This window comes from Ovis canadensis, chromosome 21 (assembly GCF_042477335.2).
Source record: "Ovis canadensis isolate MfBH-ARS-UI-01 breed Bighorn chromosome 21, ARS-UI_OviCan_v2, whole genome shotgun sequence".
Classification (NCBI taxonomy): Eukaryota; Metazoa; Chordata; class Mammalia; order Artiodactyla; family Bovidae; genus Ovis; species Ovis canadensis.
This window is the reverse complement of record NC_091265.1, coordinates 55,409,963-55,436,556: the sequence shown is the minus strand read 5'-3', so window position 1 is coordinate 55,436,556 and position 26,594 is coordinate 55,409,963. Positions and strand designations below refer to the sequence as shown.

The 26,594-nt window shown below is 42.5% G+C and overlaps 1 pseudogene; it reads left to right on the top strand.

Annotated features, from left to right (window-relative positions):
* The first annotated feature begins 15,767 nt into the window (after positions 1-15,767).
* On the top strand, positions 15,768-24,738 carry LOC138426347 (pregnancy-associated glycoprotein 1-like; annotated as a pseudogene).
* The last annotated feature ends 1,856 nt before the right edge of the window (positions 24,739-26,594 follow it).

The following is a 26,594-nucleotide window of genomic DNA, read 5'->3' as shown; positions in this document are numbered from 1 at the left end:
TTTCCAGATATGATGAGAGCTTTAAACCCATAAACACAGAAGCACAATTAACTCAAGGACAAGTATGACAATTATACGAAGACACATCATAATTCACTGCTTAAAACAATCAACCAAAGAAATGTAACAAGAAGCAAAAACAGACACAGCAGAACAAAAAATTGGAATGACAGCAGATTAGGCATATGAAACAATGTTAGCCAGAGGACACTGGCACGACATCTTAAAGTGCTGAGAGTAATAGAATTGACTCAGAATTCTATACCCAAGAAAAATACATATCAAACACAAGATAAAATACTTTCTCAGACACACAACTGCCAGACTGCATCACCACCAACAGATCAATGTAATAAATGTTTTATAAAAGGTCTCAAGTCAGAAGGAATTTAAAACCAAGTGAAAATCTGGATCTACAGGGGGAAGGAACAGTAGCCCAAATGATCAATATGTAATATATATTAAAAGGTAATTATAATGACTTTCCCAGTGGTCCAGTGGTTAAGGATCTGTTTTGCAATGCAGGGGATGCTGGTTTGTTTCCTTGCCAGAGAACTCAAATCACACATGCCACTGAGCAACTAGGCCTGCATGTCTCAAATAGAATTTACACACTGCAAGTACTGAGCTTGCCCTCCTCAAATAGAGAGTCCCTACCACAAGGAAGATCCTGCATGCCACACTAAGACCCAACACAGCCAAAGAAATGATAAATAAATATATAATTTAATGATTATTAATAATTATCATAATTAATAATGATAGACTGGAAAGTTAAAGATCCATACCATGGATCTTAAAACTACTTAAAAAATTACAATTAATAAAATTACAAGGTTTATAAAAGAGAATCATAAAAGCTACTCAGTCACAAAGAAGTCAGGGATAAAAAGAGACATGGGAAGAAACAACATGGGACAAACTGAAGATAAAGAGCAAGATGATCGAATTAAACACAACTACTGTTATCCCCTCAGATGTGAACCCAGACTGAAGATATACCCCAGGGCCCAGATGACAGCAGATCCCCATACACTGCACTCTGCAGCCAAAACAGAGCCTGCCAGGCTCCAGGGCCCCATGTGGCTGGGCATAGAACAGCATCAAAAGTTTATATGGAATAGTAAATTATAAGCCTTCATCATATGAAGTACATCCTCTGTTTATAAAGGAATGGCATTAGAAATCAGTGTTCACTGGACAGAAGAAGAATAAGGTGCCAGCATAGTGCGGACCTTCCCTCATTTATACTTGAATTCTTTGCAGAACGAGCAGGTAAATTGACAAGACTTACATCTCTTCAATACTAGATATACTTGACCTGGGACACATGTTCGATTTTCATGGTTCATTCTCCTCTCTTTGCTCATACTGAGCATCAGAGACTGCTCCTCTAAAGCAGAGCTCAGTCACTACAAACAAATCCAGGTGATATTTGCCGAGTCTTCACAGAAGCCAGTGAAAACTTGTTTCTTCCTAATTTGCACTTCTGGCTCTTTTCAACCAACCATGACTCCTGAGCCACATTCTGGAATCCTGGTCCTCTGTCACTTGCAGCGATGTTCCCATACACCAGGCCTCAATTATGCTCAATGGAACTCCTATTCAGAGTGGCCATAATACATGCAAAAATGGAAAGAACAGGCAGCTCCTTACTCTCCTCTCTTGTTCATTCACTACATACATTCACTGAACACCTGTGTAGCAAGTCTGTTACAAACAAACCTTCAAGTTGAAAACTTTCAAACATGTAAAAGTGCTTGTTAATGTGCAATCACATCAGTTAGTTCACAGATCTGACACACATTGTCGTGGGCACATCCCAGACAAGTGGGTGTGCTTTTGTGTACTTTACTGTACAGAACTGTATGGAGTACAATAAGTGCTAGTCGCTCAGTTGGGCCTGACTCTTTGCAACCCCATGGACTGCAGCCCACCAGGCTCCACTGTCCATGAGATTTTTCCAGCAAGGTTACTGAGTATCCTTGTCATTTCCTTCTCCAGGGGATGTTGCCAACCAAAGGTTTGACCCCAGGTCTCTTGCCCTGCAGGCAGATTCTTTACCGACTGAGCTACAAGGGAAGCTGATGGAGTACAATAGTGCAGTATTTTTATTTCAAGCCTACGATGTCTGAAAGAAAGCATAAATGCAGCTGTAATATAGGTGGTTCTACTATTTTATTTTTAAAAGTGTGCTTAGTTGCTCAGCTGTGTTCAACTTTGGCAACATATGGAGTCAGCCAGGCTCCTCTTGCCATGGGGATTCTCCAGAGGAGAATAGTGGAGTGGGATGCCATGCTCTATCCATGTACTGCAAGATGAAAAATGTTTATTTCATTGTTTTTGTTTTTTTTTTAAATGTATTATTTGCATTTGGAACAACAGACTGGTTCCAAACAGGAAAAGGAGTACGTCAAGGCTGTATATTGTCACCCTGCTTAATTAACTTATGTGAAGAGTACATCATGAGAAATGCTGGACTGGAAGAAACACAAGCTGGAATCAAGATTGCTGGGAGAAATATCAATAACCTCAGATATGCAGATGACACCATCCTTATGGTAGGAAGAGAAGAGGAACTAAAAAGCCTCTTGATGAAAGTGAAAGTGGAGAGTGAAAAACTTGGCTTAAAGCTCAACATTCAGAAAACGAAGATCATGGCATCCGGTCCCATCTCTTCATGGGAAATAGATGAGGAAACAGTGGAAACAGTGTCAGACTTTATTTTGGGAGGCTCCAAAATCACTGCAGATGGTGATTGTAGCCATGAAATTAAAAGACGCTTACTCCTTGGAAGAAAAGTTATGACCAACCTAGATAGTATATTCAAAAGCAGAGACATTACTTTGCCGACTAAGGTCTGTCTAGTCAAGGCTATGGTTTTTCCAGGGGTCATGTATGGATGTGAGAGTTGCACTGTGAAGAAGGCTGAGTGCTGAAGAATTGATGCTTTTGAACTGTGGTGTTGGAGAAGACTCTTGAGAGTCCCTTGGACTGCAAGGAGATCCAACCAGTCCATTCTGAAGGAGATCAGCCCTGGGATTTCTTTGGAAGGAATGATGCTAAAGCTGAAACTCCAGTACTTTGGCCACCTCATGCGAAGAGTTGACTCATTGGAAAAGACTTTGATGTTGGGAGGCATTGGGGGCAGGAGGAGAAGGGGACGACACAGGATGAGATGGCTGGATGGCATCACTGACTCGATGGACGTGAATCTGAGTGAACTCCGGGAGTTGGTGATGGACAAGGAGGCCTGGCATGCTGCGATTCATGGGGTCGCAAAGAGTCGGACACGACTGAGCGACTGAACTGAACCGAACTGCGTGAAAAGTATCATAAAGCTATGAAACTACAGTAACATATAGCCATTTGTCTTAGTTGGCTGTCTAAGTAACTTTGCTGGACTTATGAAGAAATTGGGATTTTTGAACACCCTTTTGAAATGTAACTTGTTCATACACAGGGGACTTATTGTCCTGCTAAGACCTGTGGATTCAAAAGTGAGCACATCCCCTCCAGGTCCAAGGAAGTCACTTTCTTGGTTGGGATTTTAGAGCAAACATGAGATCTCCACAATTCTATCCATATCAATCCTTCAAAAGACCTTGATCAGGAGAAACTAATATTACAGTGGAAATAGTCATTGTGTTTCTACATATTTCTAGAAAGAGTTGCTAACTCCTTAGTACTGGATCTTGTAATACCTGGTGATTGGATGGTGAAGTGATGTGAACAGAAGTAAGGAAGGTGAGACATGTAGGTCAGTATGTGAGGTAACAAAGACAAGGTATTAGAACCTGAAGAATTGACAGAGATTTGGGACCTGAGTTGGAAAAGCAGTTTTCAAAACAAATTGGGTCCTGTGGTATGTATAATCCTCGCTTCAGCCCTTAGAAGTTCTCTACTGACCAGTCTGTCTTTTTTTTCTGGAGCACAGTTCAGATCCATCCAGCTGTCTCTCATTGCTGCTCCTTCCTCCTGGCTCCCACACTGTGCCCAGCTGTTCAGCCTAATAAATTCAGAACAGGTTTGTTCTGTAAGGCAGACACTGCTGGCTGCCTACAAAATGATCTATTCTCTGCTTCTCTTTCAAAACAGAAAATAGTTTGTTGTATAGCCATGAGCCCAGTAGCTACAGGACTGCATTTCCTATGCACTTGTGCTTTTGTTCATGACTGGTGACTGAAATGCAAGCAGACCTGTAAGAAAGATTTCTTGGAAGACTGCTTTCAAGGAGCTGATTTAGCTGAGAGATGAGTCTCTTCCCTTCCCTACTTTCTTTCTAACTGCTCCCTGGATTTTAATTGTGATGTCTGGAACTCCTGCAGTTGTATTGGACAATCATGTAACCTTGGAGATGGATACCACCCAAGCTCTCACTGGCCCACCTCCAGTTTTGTTTCAGTGGGAGAGAAAAATCAAGCTTATCTTGCTAAAGTTATGGTTGTTCTAGTTTTTTGCAATGTGCATCCAAAATAATCCTGATACTACTATGTGTTTAATATGATATAGCCTTATTATTTTGTTGCGTTTAGTGAATATATTTATATTTTACATTACTTTTATTTTTATTTTATAAATTGATTCATCAACCACAGGTATATCTAAATTTTATAACTGCAAAATTATGATTATAAGTATGCTTTCTTATGGATTTTGCATCTTTATACTTTCTTATCTTCTTTCCTTTCTTGTTTTCTCCATATTTGTACAACCTTGGCCATTTCCTCTCTTATAACCTCATCCATATCTTTATCTGCAGATGTAAAGAGGCTGAAAGCTGTGTGGGGAGAACCAAAGAAGAATGAATTACAGGGACGTGAATGAAGGGTGGTGGCCCTTGTTACTCATCATGAATATTCTGTAGGATCACATTCCCCTGCCCTTCTGTGGACCCACCACCCCCAGGTTTGCCATGACCATGAAAGATACTTCAACCCGTGGAATTTGAGTAGAAGTGATATGTCACTTCTAAATGGAAGTATTATTTTCTGTCCCACTAGCTGGAATGCAGATGTAATGATAGGGGCTGGAACAGCCATATTTGACCAGAGTTAAGTAGCACAGGTGGAAGATGTAAAAAGAAAGAAGTGGGTCCCCATTTCCATGGACAGACCTGCACTAATATTATATGAAAGAGAATTGAAATTGTATTGTATTTAAGACAATGTTATTTAAGGTTCAATTACAGTAGTTGAACCTGTAACCTAACACTCATAATAGAATAACTGACCTTTGTGTTACCCTTGTCTAGACATTAGAGTCTGGTATAATGAGACAAGATCTACTGACGTATACTTACAAGTGAGTCAGGTGACAGCCCTGCCCTCTGGAAGCTGTGGTCTAGTGTGGGTTTCAGAAACTCAAGGATGAACAAAGTGTCATGGCAGGGACAGCTTCAAGACGCTGTAGGAACACTTGGAATGGGCACGTAAATCAGTCCTGGTCTCAGGAGAATACTTGAAATAGTGGACAATCCTCTATTTGTCTCCTTAAAAATAGGCCATGGTGCCAAGTTTCATGTAAAACTGATGTATTTCAAATTCCTTCCAGAGTGATTTCCCTTTTGATCCAGTGCTTAAGATACGCGTTTGAGACCTGGCTTGGGAAGATTTCAAATGGCCCAAGGCAACTAAACCAACGGGCCACTACTACTGAGCCTGAGTGCCCTAGAGCCTGTGATCTGCATTAAGTGAAACACAGGATTGAAAAGCCAGTGTACTGCAATTGCAGAGTAACCCCAGCTCCCTGCAAATAGAGAAGACCTGAGCAGCAATGAAGACCTAGTGCAGCCAAAAAAATTAAATATATATATTATATATATATAATATATATATATATGGGGAAATTAACAATAACACAAGAATCGTGGGAAACTTTAATATCGCACTCACAGCTATGGATAGATCAACTAAACAGGAAAATAACAAGGAAACACAAACTTTAAATGATACAATAGACCAGTAGACCTAATTGATATCTATAGGACATTTCACCCCAAAACAATGAATTTCACCTTTTTTGCAGCTGTACGTGGAAACTTCTCCAGGTTAGACAACGTCCTGGGGCATGCATAAATCTGGCCTTGGTAAATTCATAATAACTGAAATAATTCCAAGCATCATTTCTGGCCACAATGAAGTAAGATCAGATGTCAATTACAGGAGAAAACTATGAAAAATTCCATCATATGGAGGCTGAACAACATACTGCTGTATAACCAACAATCCACAGAAGAAATAAAAAGGAAAACAAAATAAGCATAGACAAGAATAAAAATGAAAACACAAGAACCCAAAACTATGGGGCCCTGTAAAAGCAGTGTTATGTGGAAGGTTCAAAGCAATACAGGCTTACCTCAAGAAACAAGAAAGAAGTCAAATAAATAACCTAACACTACACCTAAAGCAACTAGAAAAGGAAGAACTAAATAACCCCAGGGTTAGTAGAAGGAAAGAAAACTTAGAAATTCGGGCATAAATAAGTGCAAAAGAAACAGAGGAAATCATAAGAAAAATCAACAAAGCCAAAACCTGGTTCTTTGAGAGGATAAATAAAATTGACAAACCACTAGACAGAGTCATCAGAAACAAAGGGAGAAGAATCAAATCAACAAAATTAGAAATCAAAATAGATCACAACCGACAACACAGAAATACAAAGGATCATAAGAGACTACTATCAGCAACTATATGCCAATAAAATGGACAACGTAGAAGAAACGGACTAAATCTTAGAAAAATAAACTTTCAAAAACTGAACCAGGAAGAAATAGAAAATATTAATAGACCCATCACAAGCACAAAAATTGAAACTGTGATCAGAAATCTCCCAGCAAACAGGAGCCCAGCACCAGATGGCTTCTCAGCTGAATTCTATCAAAAATTTAGAGAAGAGCTAATACCTATCCTACTTAAACTCTTCTAGAAATTTGTAGACGAAGACAAACTGCCAAACTCATTCTATGAGGCCACCATCACCCTAAAACCAAAACCAGACAAAGATGCGGCATATAGGCCAATATCACTGATGAACATAGATACAAAAATCCTTAACAAAATTCTAGCAAACAGAATCCAACAACATATTAAAAAGATCATACATCATGACCAAGTGGGTTTTTATGAGGGATGCAAGGATTCTTCAATATCCACAAATCAATTAACAATACACCACATTAACAAATTGAAAGCTAAGAACCATATGATTATATAAATAGATGATGAGAAAGCCTTTTTAAAAATTCAACATCCATTTATAATAAAACCCTCCAGAAAGCAGGAATAGAAAGAACATATCTCAACATAATAAATGCCATATATTACAAAACCACAGCAAACGTTATCCTCAATGGTGAAAAATTGAAAGCATTTCCCCTAAAGTCAGGAATAAGACAAGGGTGTCCACTCTCATCATTAATATTCAACATAGTTTTGGAAGTTTTAAACACATCAATCATTACATAAAAATAAATAAAAAGAATCCAGACATGAAAAGAAGTAAAACTCTCAATGTTTCTAGATGACATGATCCTCTACATAGAAAACCCTAAAGATTCCACCAGAAAATAACTAGAGCTAATCAATCCATATAGTAAAGTTGCAGGATATAAATCAACACAGAGAAATCCCTTTCATTCCTATACACTAATAATGAGAAAATAGAAAATAAATTAAGGAAACAATTCCATTCACCATTGCAATGAAAAGAATAAAATACATAGGAATATATCTACCTAAAGAAACAAAAGACTTTTCAATGGCATTGAAACATGTATACTATCATGTAAGAAACGAATCGCCAGTGTAGGTTTGATATAGGATACAGCATGCTTCGGGCTGGTACACTGAGATGACCCAGAGAGATGATATGGGGAGAGAGGTGGGAGGGGGTTTCTGGATTGGGAACTCATGTACACCCATGGCGGATTCATGTCAATGTATGACAAAACCAATACAGTATTGTAAAGTAAAATGAATAAATAAATAAATAACAACAACAACAACAACAAAAACAGACAAACAAAAAAAAGCTTTTAATAAATCAATGAGTAAGATGAACTGAAAAAAAAAAAGAATACATTTGAATTAGTTCTAATGAGGTGGGTGAAACTGAAGCCTATTATACAGAGTGAAGTAAGTCAGAAAGAAAAACACCAATACAGTATACTAACTCATATACATGGAATTTAGGAAGATGGTAACGATAACCCTGTATACGAGTCAGCAAGAGACACGGATGTATAGAACAGTCTTTTGGACTCTGTGGGAGAGCGCGAGGGTGGAATGATTTCACAGAATGGCATTGAGACATGTATACACTCATATGTGAAATGGATCGCCAGTCCAGGTTTGATGAATGAGACAAGGTGGTTGGGGATGGTGTACTGGGATGACCCAGAGAGATGTAATGGGGAGGGGAGTAGGAGGGGGGTTAAGGATAGGGAACACATGTACACCTGTGGCAGATTCATGTCAATGTATCGCAAAACCACTACCATATTGTAAAGTAACTAGCCTCCAGTTAAAGTAAATCAATGTATATTAAAAAATATTCTCATAGAGAAACCAGTAAGGTCTCAGGGGAAGCAGGACATGAAAAAGTCTGGGTCTGATAATCATGCAAGTCGTGGAGAGGGAAACTACAGCCTGTTTTCTCAGGGAACTTGGGACATAAGTCGTGCCCCAACCCAAGACTAGGAAGCTGGGATTTCACTCTCCCACTATAACCTCCCTCTCATTCTTCAAATAGCACTGAGCTGGTGTCTCGGAGCCTTTGTATTAGATCCTCCAAAGACAAATCAAAGGTGACACTAGAAGCAAGAATACACCAAAGCTCAGGAAAATGCAACCTCAGATAATGTCTCGATTTTTGCACCCACTCTGCCATCTCCAAAATCATATCTGGAATCATGTGAGTCTAAAGAACTCCATGAGTCTCTAGACATAAGCATTTTTCAAAATTCAGGTTTTAACTTATATAGGAGTATATTTAATTTACAGTATTGTATTCGTATTAGTTGTATGGGAAATTAATTCCCTTATACATACACACGTATCCATTCTTTCTTAGATTCTTTGCCCATACAGGTTATTACAGTCTATTGAGCATAATTCCTGTGGTGTACAGTAGGTCTTTGTTGATGATCTATTAAATAAAATAGTATACATATATTAATCTCAAACTCTCAATTTATCCCTCTCCCACCTTTCCACTTTGGTAGCTATAATTATTGATGGAGTATTGATGGAGGGAAGTGTCTATAGGCAATTTTTGGATGAGGGTCTGTGCTTGTGAGAGTGGAGTGGCCAGGGGAAGCAAGCCTGAGAGACTCATTTGAGATGATGGTAAATGTTGAGAAGGACCTGGCCATGCAAATGCTGGGAGAAAATCATTGTAGATGTGGGAAGTAGCCCCTGTTAAGGAACAAAGTAACCAAGGTTAGTAAATGGCTACCCTTCCACGGCAAATCTTCCTTGCATGCTTGGAACTTGGCCTACAGGTCAACCACCATGACCTCAACCCATGCTTCAGTTGTGAGTTAGCAGCAATGAGGCATGTCAGCCTACCCAAGAAGGGAGAACCTGGGGCTATCACGAGGCTGAATATGCTCTGGACTCAGGGAAGGGTCCACAAACTGGTTATCCCCAGGAGCATCAGGTGCCAGGAGCACCACCAATGCCTCTATTTCCATGTACTTGTTCTCAGGAGTAGAAATGCCAAGGAACTGATAGAGCAAAGAAACAAGTAATGACTCTTGTTTCATCTTGCCTCGTGTGATTCCCATCACCCTTTGACCACACTACTCTCTGCCCCAAAACTCTTTCCTCTATGCCTTCTTCAAAGATAGCTTGTGAATAACATCAGCACCTGACTCTGTAGCTTGGTGGCTGGAACTCAACTCACAATCAGCTGGGACCCAGAGATGTCCAGGCCTGTCCTGTATTTCTGTCCTTTTTCTCCAAGCAGATTCATCAAGCAAAGTCCTGAAAAAACATAAGTGTGATTGTAACCCTCTCAAGGCCTTTGAATCTCCAAGGTCTATTTTGAGCATCAAAGAGGAAACACATCGGCTTCATCCAGGTTAGTCTCAGACACCAGCCTTGGTCAGCCAGGTGTTCTCTGAAGAAATATAAGACACTTATCTAAGTTGCCAGAAGGCTGAGAAAGGAATGCTTCTCGCTTGAATGCAGGTGCACGTTATCCAGTTACCCAAAGTCTGTGTTGTGTGAATGAGGATTGGGAGCTCTTTGGACTCTGAGTTGGGAATGAGTCAGTCACCACCTGCAGGTCTGCCTCCTGGGGTCACTACAGCTGGGACTCCCCCACTGTGCTTGGAACCCAAAAGAAACAGCCCTGAATATTGCTTTCCTGCTGCTACATGGAGGCAAGTCTGCTGATAAAATTGGAACGAGACTTGAAGGGCAAAGGGAAAGGAACTTCCACTCTGGTGCTTGCAGACATCTGAGAGCTACCCAGCAGTGGACACAATTGCGCTCTCTCTCATCTTTCCCCTCCTTGAAGTCTCCTAGCCTGGGAACCAGAGTTCCTGGGTCCCAAGTCTTCACTAACTTACCTGCAGCTAAGGTGAGTCATACACCCCAGGGTTCAGTTTCCCATCTCTTGGATGAGGGAGACTGGACTTGCTCCAGAACACTTGTTCCAGACTGAAGCTCAGTGCCAATCAGTGGACAAGTGGCTCAGAGTTGGGTGTCGCTGAGGATGCTGAGGCTGCCTCTGGTGGGAAGGCGGCTGTAACTGTCTGGTGATATTCATGGGTTCTTGACTCAGGACTGAGAGTGGTAGACCACTTGGCACACAGCTGCTGTTACACCAAGGACCTTAGAAGCCTTGTCCACTGGAACTTAGCATCATTTGCATTCTGTGGGATAAGATCAGGAAGTTATAAGTCAGAGGTTACCACCAGGGAATTTTGTAGAATCCTCAGCAGAACCCAAATTAGGCTAAATAATCATCTCTCCAAAAAAACACTGGGAACAAGATATGCCAGGACTCTTAGACAAATTTTGTAGTATTTTAAATACTATTTAAAGTAGACCATATTTTGAATGACCTGCCATTTGCTCTCTGCCTTGGGATGATACCCACAGTTAGAGGGAATCCAAGGGCTCCTTGGGGAGCCTTTCCCTCTCCCTGTGACTCATTAGCAGAGAGTACAGCTCTATCCCTTCCACATCTGGAGCAGAAATTGAAGCAGGAAGGATGCGACCTCCAAGTTTAACAGGAAGAGTCAGATAGGTGTGGCCCTCAGGTAGGCACTATTCTTTTCCCAGTGCTTCTTCCTTCCCTCCTGGGTCCTGTGCAAGCTGCCAACCTCCTGGTATTGTGTTGTGAATTCTTCCTCCCTTCTCTTGCAAATAACCATGCAGTCTCACTTGTGGCTTCCTTTCAATCCAGGCCTTATCACTCACCTGCAGATGGCAATAAAGAAGGGAAAACCAAGGAGAGGTCTGCCCAGATCATTCTTTATAAAAATGCCTGCATTCCTTCCCCTTCCAGACCCTGTCTTGAATCATCTGGATCTCCAACTAGATGACTCAGTAGCTTATCAGGGGAGTGGAGATGCAGTTACGGTTGGAGTTAAGGTTGTCAGGTATGGCGGGGATGGTTTTCAGATGACAAGAGAAGAGTTGGAGTAAGGAGCATGTGGTCCTCCAAAGCCTCACTCATCAGAGACCTGCCTCAATCTGCTATCTTGGGCCCCTCTGGGTGTCACTAAGACAGAAACTTCATTCTATAAACTTATTACTACAAAACGATGTCAAACATAACAAATTTAAGAAAGAAGAACTAACCTCTTAGTTCCACAGGTTGTCATAGACCGGAGACTGTGCAACATCAAGGTGGTGGCCAATTGAGTTCCCAGGGAAGACATTCTTGACTTTCATTAGGTCTTTCTCTTCTTGCTATGTTCTCATTTGTGGTGGGGGGAGGGAAGGAGGAAGATGGAGAATAAGAGAGAAAAAGAGGCAGAGGATACTCCCATCATGAGGGACCACTATCAAAACCCCATGTCAACTTGCGTACCTCTCAAAGGCCCTACTTCCTAATACCATCACATTGGCAGTCAAGGGTGGACACAATGCAATCCATAGCAGCTATGCAGTTATGTTTTTAAATCAAGACTGACCCTCATTTCATTCTCTCTTTTACTCCTTATTCATTTTTCCTGAAGTGTTTTAGGGACAAGATGAACATTTCACAAAATATACATAATGAGTATTTGAGGTAAAATGGTAGGATGTGAAACAAATGCTTATTTGTTCCCAATAAAATTAACATCTAATATCCAGTCCATGTACATATTTCCCTGATTCTCAGAAAGCACTTTTCACAGTTTATTGAAGGAATGTAGTCATATGTTGCACTGGGTTGTTTGTTAAGATTAAATAGCTGTTCCTCTCCCAATTTTAATGCAATTTATTTGTTCAGAAACTGGGCAGAAGCAGGGTGGTTTGTCTTACACAATGTCCCACTATTGGGTTTAGAGCAGAAGTCCACAATACCAGCACAGGGGTCAGGACCACTACCATTCCTTGGTCTATTAGGAACCAGACCTCCACAGCAGAAGGTGAGCTGCAGGCCAATGAGTGAGGCTTCATCTGTATTATAGCTGCTCTTCATCACTCTCTCATCACCCAGAGAAAGGACAGTATAGCTTGTTTTCCTGGAACTGTTTGTAGTTACGTAACCTATGCTTAATAGAAACAAAAATAGCATAAATATTGATGATTATTTTCCTTTCTCGGTGCTCAGAATGATGAGTTGTTGCCCTAGCAATCTATCACAGTGACAAATTAGATGTTGCCTACTAACATTTGGACACATTCAGCCAGCTTAAAACTGAATATTAAAAAACTAAGATTATGGGATCCAGCCCCAGCCTTCAAGGCAAATAGAAGGAGAAAAGGTGGAAGTAGTGACAGATTTCATCTTAGCTTCTAAAAGCACTGTGGATGGTGCCTACAGCCGTGAAATCAGAGGACGTTTGCTTCTTGGCAGGAAAGCTATGAGAAACATAAACAGTGCGTTGAGAAGCAGAAACATCACTCTGCCCAACAGACTGGTAGACGTTTGGCCTTTTCATTTGGATTCCTAAACTTTCTCTCCAGTCCCCATTGGGCTTTGAAGTGCCTTAGCTTGCTGGTCTTTCATGATTTCCAAGATTATTTTGTGCAATTCTTTACTCAGTCCTGAAATCAGCCCTCTTTTAAGAATCCATGCATCATCTGATGGGAAATGTATTTAAAATCTACATGTTAGACCTCAGTATAGTCACTGTTATCAAGTTGTCATTGCTTGCAAGCTTTCCATTGGTCAGAGTAGGAAGTACACATTTTCCTTAAAAAAATAAAATAAAAATAAATATAATTATTTGGTACAAACTTATGCTTTCAGTTCAAGATTTAAGACAGCAATGTTTGAATTAAACTTCTTTATGTTATGTGTGAACCTGTTTTTCTAGCCACTGAAAGGCTTACTTCAGAACATTAGTTTTAATTATTGTCGTGCTTTTACCTGTTAACATGCATATGATGCTGTCACAATAAGAGAAGTTATGAGGAACAATAAATTGTTGAATATAGGTTCAGATTTCTTTCCTGTTTTTCTTTTGATTTTCTTAGGTTTGTGGTGATGGACAGTACTTTTGTTTTTCTTTAAAAGATATTCCACTTTGAATGCAGTCATAATTCTGAATTTTAAAGCCACTTAAATAATGTGTTGTTATGGGCAGCAAGTCACCAACTTGATGCAATTAGATTTATCAGTCTCTTTGTTCTCAATTTGTTGAGTTCAGCTCAGTCCTTTCAGTCATGTCCATCTGTTTACAGTGCCATGGGCTGCAGCATGCCAGGCTTCCCTATCCATCACCAACTCTCGGAGCTTACTCAAGCTCAGGTCCATCAACTTTGCGATGCCACCCAACGATGTCATCCTGTTTTCCCCTTCTCTTCATGCCTTCCGTGTTTCCTACATCAAGGTCTTTTCCAATGAGTCAGTTCTTCCCATCAGGTGGGCAGATAATTGGAGCTTCAGCTTCAGCATGAATCCTTCCAGTGAATACTGAGAACTGATTTTTTTTTTTTTGGAGGGGAGGGGTGATGGACTGCTTTGATCTCCTTGCAGTCCAAGGGACTCTCAAGAGTCTTCTCCAACACCATAGTTCAAAAGGCATATATGTGTATCCTTTGTCAGTGATGTCATATTCCCCCTGTTGGGATTTAACCACCATAACTGAATCTAAACAACATGCAAAAATGAGGATTAAGTCACAGTGCCCCATCTAAACACACCTGGCAACAGGAGAGGCTCCTGTTGTATTCAAGGGACAGGCATGGAAAGATCTCAAGCAGGAATAGGCCCTGGGAGTCCTGGATGAGTCATTAAACAGGATTGTCTTTACATTGGCTGCCACAGTTGTTTTTTCTTCTATGATTGGGAAGACATTTCAAAATTATTTTTTTGTATGTTTGGTTTGGCAGACAAAATTTTTCATGACATAGACCCTATGGGGAAATTATATCAGAAATATATCCATTTATCTTCAGCAGTTAAATTTTGTTGGTTTGTATGTCCCTGATGATCTTTATAAATAGAAAAGAAACACACATGTTCAGTATGCATTCAGTCTCTTTTTAAATCAACTGACATGAATTAAATTCCTCTCTGTCCCCACTGCACTCCCAATTCTAGGCGAGAAATAAAAACCTGCAGAGACTGAAGGCTGATTCCAGCACATTGCTGTGGAGATTTCGTTCCCACTGTTTTTTGGGGAAAAAAATTAGTTGCTAACGTTAAAATCAGTAGATTGTACATAAATATCCAAACTTCTGATTCTCTTGAGAACATGGCCAACTGGCCTGCTTTCCAGCATGGGTGAAGTGGAGGAAAGGCTGCTTCCAGAGACAAGGCCTGTGTGGCCCAAGGTTCAACATGGCCACCTAGTCCTAGTATCATATCTCCTGCCTCCTGGGCCATGATTTTGTGAAAACTAGACTGCTAGCTCTCTTAAAATAAACACTACTTTTGTTTTCATCAGCTTTGACTTTGACGCTTTTAACCCAGAACCTAGCACACAGTTCTTCCTTGTACATTTGTTGGATGATATAAAATATCTTGTGGTTGCATATGACATTTCTTCCAATACTGATACCATGCAACTGAAGTACTGCTCTGCCCTAAATCTTTGATGCAGCCTGGCATCATAGGTGCCCCTGATGTCTGCCATTAGACCAACTACCTAAAGCCAGTTGTATGTCCCTGGGCTGTCCCTGAAGTCTTCACTTTGCCATTTGACAGCTTATCCTCCTAGCAATCTCCTCTCCAATGAAGACAGCAATGCCTATCTCATGAATTGGCTAGGAAGATAACATGAGAACAAGAATGTCGAGCATGGCCCTTAGTATCCATTTTTATGATGTTTTTAGCAGATTTTTTCTCCAAGTAGGCAAGGTTCTCCATCTTCTTAGATGTCCATGCAGATCAGTTTGATTTTCCAGCCAAGCTTCAAGGAAGAGATTACAGTACTTCTCTGTATTCTGTGAAGCTTCAAAGTCCACTCGCCAAGGACACTGATGAAGGTAAAGATTTAATCGAGACCTTTTTTAAAAAAATTTTTTCAGACCTATTATTGGCCTAAAGGGCTAAACTAGGGTATGTCAGAGCATATTTAACTAGGGGCTCCCGGTCACCACTACATGCTAAGAACCTGAACTTCCCTGAGTCCTTGGAGCCAGGAAAGAGGCATGAAGTGGCTTGTGCCCCTCGACCTAGTGGCCTTCTCAGATTGCAGAGTCATGTAACTATGGAGACTGTGAGTCACATCATCTTCCTTTCTGTGATTTTTCTTTCAATCTGATTATTCTTCTACTAACCAGGTTTAGAATGGAATGGAATATTTCCCTGACAATCTTAAAGTTCAACCCTTACTTATTGATAAGTACCTTGTTATAGGAACTGTGGGACCCTAGGTTCTTGGTGTAGATTTGCATGCTTGCACAACTCTGGGGTCCAGTCATGTCATGACCTATTGAAATTGGAAATATTTGCAATTGTTCAGTGCATAGTCAATGCGGATGTAGATGTGGTCCTGTGGAATAGCACTTTTCTTCATTTTATTTACGTGTCCTCTTTGTTCCCTCTCTACTTCAGTGTGTATATGTCTATGTCTGCATCTCAGTATCACTATCATTTATCTCTCCATCTCTTTAAAGTCTCTGTGAGTGTATTTCTCTCTGTGGTGTTTTCTTTTAACTTTTCTCTTAATTTCCTACATTTCCTGAACTTTTTCCCTATCTCCTGGTTTCTTCTTTCACCTCTCTCTTCTCTTTCAACTTGGAGAAAGATTGGGAGAGCTAATTATACACTGTTTTATATCTGACAAGCAGTGTGACCACAGCCAATTCACAAGCCTCTTGCATTTCAAATTTCTCCCTTGTAAAAGAGGATAGGAATCCCCCTTCTACCTCCTTCCCTGAGCTTCTCTGAGAAGGATACAGTGGGACGGCAACAGCAGTGCTAGTGGTTGTCATTGTTGAGAGTTCCTACTTATCAGGCACCTTATATCCATCACTTCACTATCCCCAAGATATCCTATTTGGAGTGTTTGAATCCCTACATTCCACCATTTTGCTGAAGGGGAGACTGGGACCTCACATGGTCATATGGCTTACCCAACATTACAGAACAGAAGCTTTATTCAAACCTATATCTTTGCCATGGAATATGCATAAAGTTCTTATAATAAGTTGACTCATAAAAATGACTAGAAAATACACAGTGCCATTACAATGACAGTTATACCTTAACACTGACAGCTAATTGGAGCATCTTCTTTGTTTTCTTTGTCAAATGTTCAGTGAAAGAATACCTCTAAGGAAAGTGAAGACCATGAGAAATAACTTCAGTGAAAAAAAATGCTGAACAATTTCCTCAGGGAACATGCTTACAGATTGTCTCAGATTTCTTCTCGTGGCTCAAATATAACTATTCACCCCCTGAGGATCAGCATAGCTGTGAATGTTTTGGGAGGATGGTGCTCCACAGCGCCCCCTGGTGCTCTAGCTTAGCACTGGGGCTCATCTGGAGATGCCACGTGGGCTCCTGCAGGAGGCAGAAACACTGGGCAAAGGGGGCTCCACGCAGAGAAGGCACTATCGTCCTCATCTCTTGTCTTGGTGACTGGGCCTGCCTGGTGGCAAGCAAACATCCATTTCTGTGTCAAAGATGTGTCACTAGTTTGAGGGAGATTGTTCCTTCTGAGCAGAATGCAATGACGACCCACTACAGTACTCTTGCCTGAAAATACCCCAAAACGGAGGAGAGGCCTGGTAAGCTGCCATCCATGGGGTCGCTAAGAGTCGAACATGACTGAGCGAATTCACTTTCACTTTTCACTTTCCTGAAATTGGAGAAGGAAATTGCAACCCACTCCAGTGTTCTCTCTGGCGAATTTCAGGGATGGTGGAGCCTGGTTGGGTGCTGTCTGTGGGGTTGCACAGAATCAGACACGACTGAAGCGACTTAGCAGCAGCAGCAGCAGCAGCAGCAGCAGCAGCAGCTTCTTCTGAACTAAGGTGGTCAAATAGTTATAGATGAAAGTGAACCATCTCTGATCAGTAGGTAGAACCAACTGCAAAACAATTTTGAATAACCAGGCAGAGTAATTCAGTTTGGACAGATGCAAGAACCACAGCAGTAAAAAGTTAGTGAACCCATATTCCGTGTTAGGCCATCAGAATCTAACACAGTGCTTACTGTTTTTAGATTAGAAAAAGGGCTTATTTCGTCTTCAAGAATGCCCATGCCAGCCTGAGAGATAGGCAAAGTGTAAATACATGTCAAATGAAAGGGTCACTTGTGTGGTGTTGATTGGATGTGGTCTGAGTTTAGAGGGAGTGGCTGGGTTTGATCAAGAAGGATCTCCTGGAGAAGGGGGTGCCAAAGCTGGGTTTGAAGAGACTCTAGAATTTCTCAAATTAAGGCACCAGGACTTCCCTGGGTGTCAAATGATCCTGGAGGTCCAGTGATTATGCCTCTGTGCTTCCAATGCAGGAGGTACCACTTCAACACCTGGTCATAGAATCAATATCCTGCAAACAGTGTAGCAAAGGAAAAAATATCAAATGCAAGCACCTCTGTGGTCAAAGGCTGTGAGCTTCGCAGTGGTTGAAAAGTTATCTCAAGAGATATAAGACACCCAGGGGGAGATATCAGTGTGGGAAGAGAGGGTAGCCAGCTCTGCACTAACCCACTCCCTCTTTCTCACTGTAGATGCTCTATATGGGTAACATCACCACTAGAACACCACCTCAGGAATTCCAGGTTATCTTTGACACAAGCTCATCTGACTTGGGGGTGCCCTCCCTCTTTCACTCCAGTCCAGTCTGTTGTGAGTACAGATCCCCTACCCGGACCATCCTTCACTTGCCCTGCCATCCTGTTTCCACCCTTGGCACCTGATGACACTCATCTCTTGTGTCTGCAGCTACACAAGTTAGGTTCAGACATTACAAGTCTTCCACCTTCCAGTGTACCCAACAGACCTTCTGGATCACCTATGGACCTGGGACCATGAAGGGATTTCTTGCTTATGACACTGTTCGGGTAACGTGTAAAGAGAAGCTGAGTCAGGACTGGCTATGGAGTAACCCCTGCTTGCAAAACGGATGCAGAACCATCAGGCAGGACTCTTCCTACCCTAACTCCCATAGACATTGCCCATCTTACCCACAGGATCCTGTCCCTGGGGAGGCAGTGCCCGTGGTGACACATGAGCAAATGAGTTAGTTAACCCAGATAGTGTCTTGAGGTGTAAACTTACAGCTTCTCTGGCCATGAGCAGTTCAAGGCTCATTTTGCTGGGAGTGAGAAGAGGGGAAAAAAGCACCCACTTTTATATTCACAGACTGTTCCAGGCACTTTCAGGTAATAATTTGTTTAATCCTGCAACTATCCCACAACAGCAGGTGGTTAGCTCATGAGACATATGAGGACTGCGGTGCAGACAGCAAGGGTTGCTGAGGTCACACATGTGGTAAATGGTGGAGCTGGGTTGGCTTTTCAAGACTGAAGTTGCTGTAGGGTGTTTAGGGACAGGATAAAACTGATCTGGGGACCCTGAGGGCAGTCAAGGGCTTCAGGTATCTATAGTGGGTAGCTGGAAGCCAGAGAGTTCAAAGGGCCTGACAAATGTGTTCTCACTCTAGGGTGACTTTGAGAATCTAATACAATGTATGGCCCGCCTCCCCAAAGTGCTTGAGTAGTTCCCCTCTCTCTCTTTCTCTCTCATACACACTCACACAAATACACAATATCCCCAAAAGTGAATTTGCCAGGCTGTAGTTTCATAGATCCCTGCAAGCAAGATTGTGTTTTTGGCTTCTGTCTTCCTGGACAGATGCAGAATCCACAGTACTTTACAGAGAATTCAGTCCATTCCTGTCATTAGGTCATAGTTATTCCAGAGAAGGCTACCTTGCTCTCAACTCATTTTGTCCACAAGGGGGCACCAATGGGTCCTGGCCTGACTCTTGGTTGCCCCACCTGGACAGAAGCCACAAGGCCAATTTGACTGAGTCAGGTGGTGTTTTTCAGAGGGGCAGATGTTTTAAAATTCACAGCCTCTCAGAAATGAAACACACATTTTTCTCCCAGCATGGTCTAACCGTCTGAGGTCCACAAAAGATACAGCCCAACCTCATTTCTTCTCTGAGGATTTAATGGCAATGCACCCCAACCCAGTCCTAGCCCCACTCCTTGTATCTGTAAGTGGAAACACTCTTCTCCCCCACAGACTGGGGACCTTGTAAGTACTGACCAGCTGTTAGGTCTAATCGTTGTGGAATACGAGTGTGAGGGTGCACCTTTTGATGGTGTCTTGGGTTTGAACTACCTCAACATATCTGTCTTTGGAGCTATCCCCATTTTTGCCAACCTGAAGAATCAAGGTGCCATTTCTGAGCATGATTTTGCCTTCTACTTGAGCAAGTAAGTCTGAGATGGACAATCCCTTTCTCCAAATTAACTTTAAGATGCTTTTAGGTGCACGAAAATTATAGAACACTTGATAAAGAAAAATCCTGAGAGATAATCTAACCCAGGATAAATATAGCCCCAGGGCTGTACCTGCCTTCACCCCTGGCTTTTATAAATAACATTTTATTGGAACACAACCCTGCTGCTGGGCTCAAAACCAGTAACTTGGTCTAGGGGGCTGAGTGAGGAGGAAGACTAATGGAAGGCAACAGGAAACAACTTGGAGGAAAAAGCAATACGATTTACTTATGAATTCGATCAGGAAGGAAGGAGAAGGATGGTGGATATCTTTCCTTCCTCATTACCATTCCACTGGGAGAGCTACCCAATTAGCAGGAGCCAGTGAAAAGCGAATGGGTGGGATACAAAACAAACATGTGGGACCCCTTGTTCAAGAAATACAAGGCATTTCAAGACAGGGAGAGCAGAGGTGGGGTCCCTTATGAGTGTGGGGCCCTTTGAGCTGTAGAGGTCACAGGCCAGTGGTGCCAATTCTGGGTGACCTGAACCCACAGCCTTAGAACTCCCAGGATTTGATTTTCCTGAAAAATGACAAGCTGGACAAGGAGAAAGCCATTATACTTCAGCACCGTGCCCTCTGAGTGTGTCTGAGCACTCAGGTCACAGGAAGTAGGGCATCTTTGGAAGACAGAGTGGGTGGAGCCCAGCCAGGTGACTCAGTTTCTAACTTCCTCTATGCCACTCAATAGCCAGTAACTGACCTCAGTCTGGATCTCAATTGCTCCTAGACTCGATTTCCGCATCTGTACATGGGGACCTTATTAGGGCCTTGATGGGTGGACTAGCACAGCTCTCAGTCAGTGCTGTTGTTATTGTCCTCCAAGGATCCCACCCTCTCTTCTCTTTACACATGCAGGGCAAAAGGCAGTGTGGTGATGTTTGTTGGGGTGGATAAACCCTACTACTAGGGAGCACTCAACTGGGTACCATTGATTCAATCAGGCGACTAGAGTATACACTTGGACCAGTAAGCCTCTCCCTCTGAGGGTCAGCCCAAGTGATGCTCCCACTACTGTACATGGACACAGGAAGACACATACAAATGCATTCTCAGACACACAGTCACATAGGCATATACACCACCTACAATGACACAGACAGACACACAGACACATAGAAACACACAGGCAGACACATATAAACATACACAGACACAAAGAAACATGCATAGCTAGTCAGAGACACAAAAGCTCTCACAGAGACACATAGAAACACACATACAAAAACATATACAAACTAACACACAAGCAGATAGACATGCAAACAACCAGTGGGTTCATAATCAACAGGCCTTCTGACCAGGGCTCTGACAAGGGTCCTAGAAGGGTCTGGAGAAGTCTGTGCAGCTGGGAGCGGATTGCACCCACTGCCCTGTGAGGCGTGGAGCATGGTTAGAGGACTCTACAGTGTGGTGAACAGAGGATCTGGGAGAATTTTTCCAGCCTGAACAGAGGTATAAGATGACCAACTGTCCGGGGGTACCGGGGACCAAGGATGTTCCCAGTACAGATAAATGTCAGTTTAAAAACAGGGAAAGTCCTGAGCAAATGGGGAGAACTGGTCTCCTAAGGGAGCAACTACTGAGCAGTGTAGAGAGATTTACTGAAGTCTTAAGACGTAAAAGCAACTAATAAAAAAGACACCCCACGTTCATGGGCACTCAGTGGAGCAGGGGCTATAACAGAGAATCAGGAAGGTGGGATCCAGGAGTGACCTGAGGACAAGAGGTACAATTGACAGGATTCTGTGTGATACCCTCAGACAAAACCTGACCCGTCCTTGGAGTTTCTGTGGGCTAGTCATGTATCTCCTGGTCAGGGTCTCAGGGTTTGAGTTGGTTGCAGGAGAAGTGCTGGCAGACACCCTCTCCCAGAGGAGCCCCTCTCTCCCACCACTATGAGAATCTGCTGCCCTCCCGAATATCCATCTTCACTCTGCGATTGACCCATTTATTTGTTCCCCACAAGATACAGCTCTCTGGATGTTTCTCATTCATTATTTTCACAGTCTTCATTTTCTCTGTAAAGAGACAAGCCTTGGACATCCACTGTGTGCCAAGCACTTTAGGGAGGCAACCAGAATAAAACTTGCCCTCACATCTAAGAAGGCAGATGCACAGGGAATGAGACACACACATATTAATTCATGCTAGACATGAGGAAGTGTCTACAGTCTGTCAAGAAAAGAGACTGATAAATACCAGGGGAAAGACTTCTTTGAAACCATGACAATTAAGCTAGATTCTGGACGATGAGAAGAAATTTGCTAGTCAAAGAGGAGGGGGCTCCTCTAGGAAGGAAGACCAGCTTGTGTCAAGGTGCCAAAGAGCCTGTTGTATTCGAGTACTGCATTCAAGAATGTCAAGGAAGATGCCATGTTGGGAGCAAAGGAAAAGAGGGCAAGAGACAAAGGGCTGTTTAGAAGACAGTTGGGAAGGGGGCAGCTCTGGGGAGACTCAGAGTGACCGTGATGCCTGCTTTGTCACACTGTCTCTCAGCATCTCCATGAAAAGAAAGGCTATTGCTTCTTCTGGCGGCTGCAAGGCCCTTGTGGATACCAGGACATCACTGATCCATGGCCCATGAAGACTGGTCAATAACCTCCTGAAGCTCATCGGCGCCACGCCACGGGGTTCCGAGGTGAAGGGTCATGCCCCAGGCTCACTCCCAGTCTCCACACACAAGAAGCATCTCCAGGGCCAGCCTCTCTCCCTCTCTATCTTACAGCACTACGTTTCATGTTTTGCAGTCAATACCCTGTCCTCTATTATCTTCACCATCAGTGGCATCAACTACCCAGTCCCAGCTCAAGCCTACATCCTCAAGGTGAGGGGAGAACCCTGAGGGGTGGTTCTCAAATAGGAACTTGCAGGAACCCTTGGGCTGCTTCTGGGAAGAGGGCACCCTCTGCAGGCCAAAACACACTATTGCAGACGCTGCTGAGCCCTGTGCCTGGCCAGAGACTCCCATAAGACGAACCACTTGAAAGTAAAGGGCCATCTGGGACACTGATCATCCTCAAATAAATGTGGAGACACCACGCCATGCTGTAATGGTGGGAGTCACAAGGAGAGGATAACACTCAGGTCCTCAGTCCTCAAAGAGCTTCAGTTCAATCTGAACCCTCAAATGGATGAACACAGAAAGTCAGCTCTAACAGTCCTTGAAATAAGTCATGTGACAAGAAGAATGGCTGGGGACACTCCCAGTGTGCTGTCCCACCATAGGGATTAACAGTCTTCCTTCCCTTCTCGCAGTTTGCCTGGTTTACATGATAAATTACACGGTCACCCTAGATCTCAGATGATCTTCCCATAGCTCTGGCCTGGTGCCCTCTTTGTGAGTAAGGCTATCTACCCCTCTGTGGGGAGGCTGGATGCTAATGTGAATAAAGTGTGCACAGTGACTGCTCAGCCCCGGCGCAGGGTGGAGGCTGCATGTCAGCTCCCTGTGGGAGTTCAGAGCTGGCTGATGGGCTCAAAGAAGACTTTGAGGAAGGGAGGGAATTTCAGGAATTCTAAAACTGTAAACTCATGGAGCCATGTGGAGGGTAGCTTGGTTTGAGGCAAACCTGCACTGGATTCCATGCAAATGGCATCCCAAGATGCTCTGCATTGGGGCACTGGAGACTTACTTGGGGTGATGAGGGCTACGGACTGACCAGTGGGGTTGGGGAACCAGAGTAAGTTACCCAACCAAGCCTACAGTGGCCAAAAAGGGTGGGTGCGGGCCGAAGGAGGCTTCCCAGAGTTTCTAAGTTAAGCCTTCAAGAACGTGTTGTGGGCACTGCTCTATTTAAGATGGATAACCAGCAACGGGTTACTGTGTAGATGGAGAACTCTGCTTAATTATATGACAACATGGATGGGAGGGGCATTTTGGGGACCAGGATACATGGATATATATGGTTGAGTCTCTTTACTGTCCACATGAAGCTCAGAATATTGTTAATCAGCTATACTCCAATACAAAATAAAGTTTTTAAATAAAGTATGAATTGTGGGGATGCAGGAGGAGAACCAGCATGCTCTGCATAGAAAACCATGAGCAGGAGTCAAAAGGAAAGATACAGGGAGAGAGGAGAACTATGGAAACACTTGTTCTTTTCTAAAAATGTTATTGAAGTATGGCTAATCTTCAGTGTTACATTAAGTTCTGCTACACAGCAATGTGACTCAGTATAAGCATACAGAAATATGTATTCTTTTTCTTATTCTTTTTCATGTGGTTTATGACTGGATATTTAACATATTTTCTTATGCTCTTCAGTAGGACTTTGTTGTTTATCATTCCTCTGTATCCCCAACTCCTAATCCTTTCCTGCCCCACACCCTTCCTCATGGAAACCTCATGTCTTGTGGATGAACTCTCATATCCCACGCTAATGAGAAAATCCCTTGATACTTACCAAAAGAGTGAAATAAAGCCAAGAAATGTACTGGGTCTGGATATTTGTGGGAGTTGCACATAAGGGCTCAGGCTGACTGGTGTGTGTCTCTGACTCCCCCAGGATTCTAGAGGCCACTGCTATATCTCCTTTAAAGAGAACACAGTGAGGACATCTAGAGACACCTGGATCCTGGGTGACATCTTCCTGAGGCTGTATTTCTCAGTCTTGGATCAAGGAAATGACAGGATTGGCCTGGCACAGGCAGTGTAAGTGCTTGGAGTGGTTCAGGAATCAGTAAGGCCGCTCCAAGCAAGCACTAAATCACACTTAGGGTTCTCCTGCCCAGGATGCTGGTGAACTGTATTTGGTGGTCTGAACACCCTATTCTCAGTAAAGAATAAAGTTTTTCATTCATAATGGTGCTGAAACAACCGGGTGCCTCTGTTTGTGTCTGGGAGGTGTACAATGATTTGGAAGGATCTAGAACAAAGTCTGAATCACAGTTCAGAGGAGCCCACCTCCAACTGGCTTCAAGGGAAGGGGAGACTCATTGAAATGATTCTGGGAATCCAGGACACAAGACTCAGAGCAAATACAAAGATCTCTGTGACTGGACCCAAGAAATCAGAAGTCATCAATTCTCTATTTCACACACTCACTCTTTCATTCCCTCTTCTTTGATGGTCTTAGCCTCACAACTTTCTTCCTTAAGGCTTCTACACCCAGAAAGGGAGTCCAAGCTATCTGCCCTAGGGTTTTATATCCTGAAGGCATCACCAATAAGGACAGAAAACATTGCCAACATCAGAGTTCAAGGGTGTTCTCTGAATGACCCACCTCATATCACATGTACAGTCTTAGATCAGCCATCCTGGCAGGGCCATGGGGTCCTATGATTGGCTTTACATGGTCTTGTGGCCCTCACCCAGCAGCACACATGATTGTCAATTTCCTTCAGAACAGCATGACTGAAGCTGGGGAGAGGCAGCCCCAAAGAAAGTAACTGGGAGATAGTCTAGGCCATGGAAGAGTTTGTGATAACCCACCAACTCCACCACCTCCTCATTCAGAGGAAATATAAGGGATAATGAAATAGACTCTCTTCATTGCTGGGGTCCAGCCCCAGTGGATCCAGGGTGATTCAAAGGTGGGGACAGAGTCGGCATCCTTGGAAAAATATATATTTAATTAAAGATATATAGAGAGATTAGAAATGGATACTTAAGTAGGAAAATTAGTGGAGAAAAGGAGGCTGAATCCAGATGGGAATTCAGCCAGAGAAACGGGGAGCAAAAAGAAACGACATGGGGGAATCAGTCTTTCCAGAAACTGATCCAATTTCTTTATTTTGGGGTTTGCTTGTATACCTTTTGTTACATATAGGGATGAATACAGAGTTATGCGGGGGTCAGCAGTCCTGACCTTTATCAAAATCAGGTGCTTCACATAAAAAGGTCTTAGGGATTTTACATCATCTTCTGGCCATGAGACCTGCTGACATTTTACGATCCTTTCTTTCTGATCACCAAAAAACTTATTTTTCCAAGGGTGTTTTTTCTTAAACCAGACACCACCCTCCAAATAAAGCTGCATTCCTATAGGGTGAGGGTGTAGTGAGTTACAATCAAGAAAGGAATTTATTTAACTCAAGGTTAACATGATTAATCTTAAAGGTTAATACTTATTTCTCCTATATGCTAGTTATATTCATTATAAGGGCAGGGAACATGGAGATTTAGCAGCAAACATCAGCCCAACAAATGAAAATCCTTTCACCAATGTTCCCCTTTAGATCTATTTAGTCTTAAGATAGTAATAAAGTTACATTTTTACATAGCAAGGACACAGTGATTTATAACAAAGTACAGCGATCTATTACAAAAGAGAAAATTCATTAACTCAAGAAGTCTAGTATTGCTAAGATCAAAACCTACTATATTTCCTTTTCTATATTCCAAATATATTGATTAATATGTTCCCAGGTACCTAAGAATATGGAGGCCTGGCGGCAATCATTGACTCAACAATGAGAAAAGCCCTATGCTAATTAAGACTCTCAAAATACTCCAAAACTCTCTGTGCTGTTTATGGTTGAGAGGTAGTAAACAATCATGTGCATAGTGGCA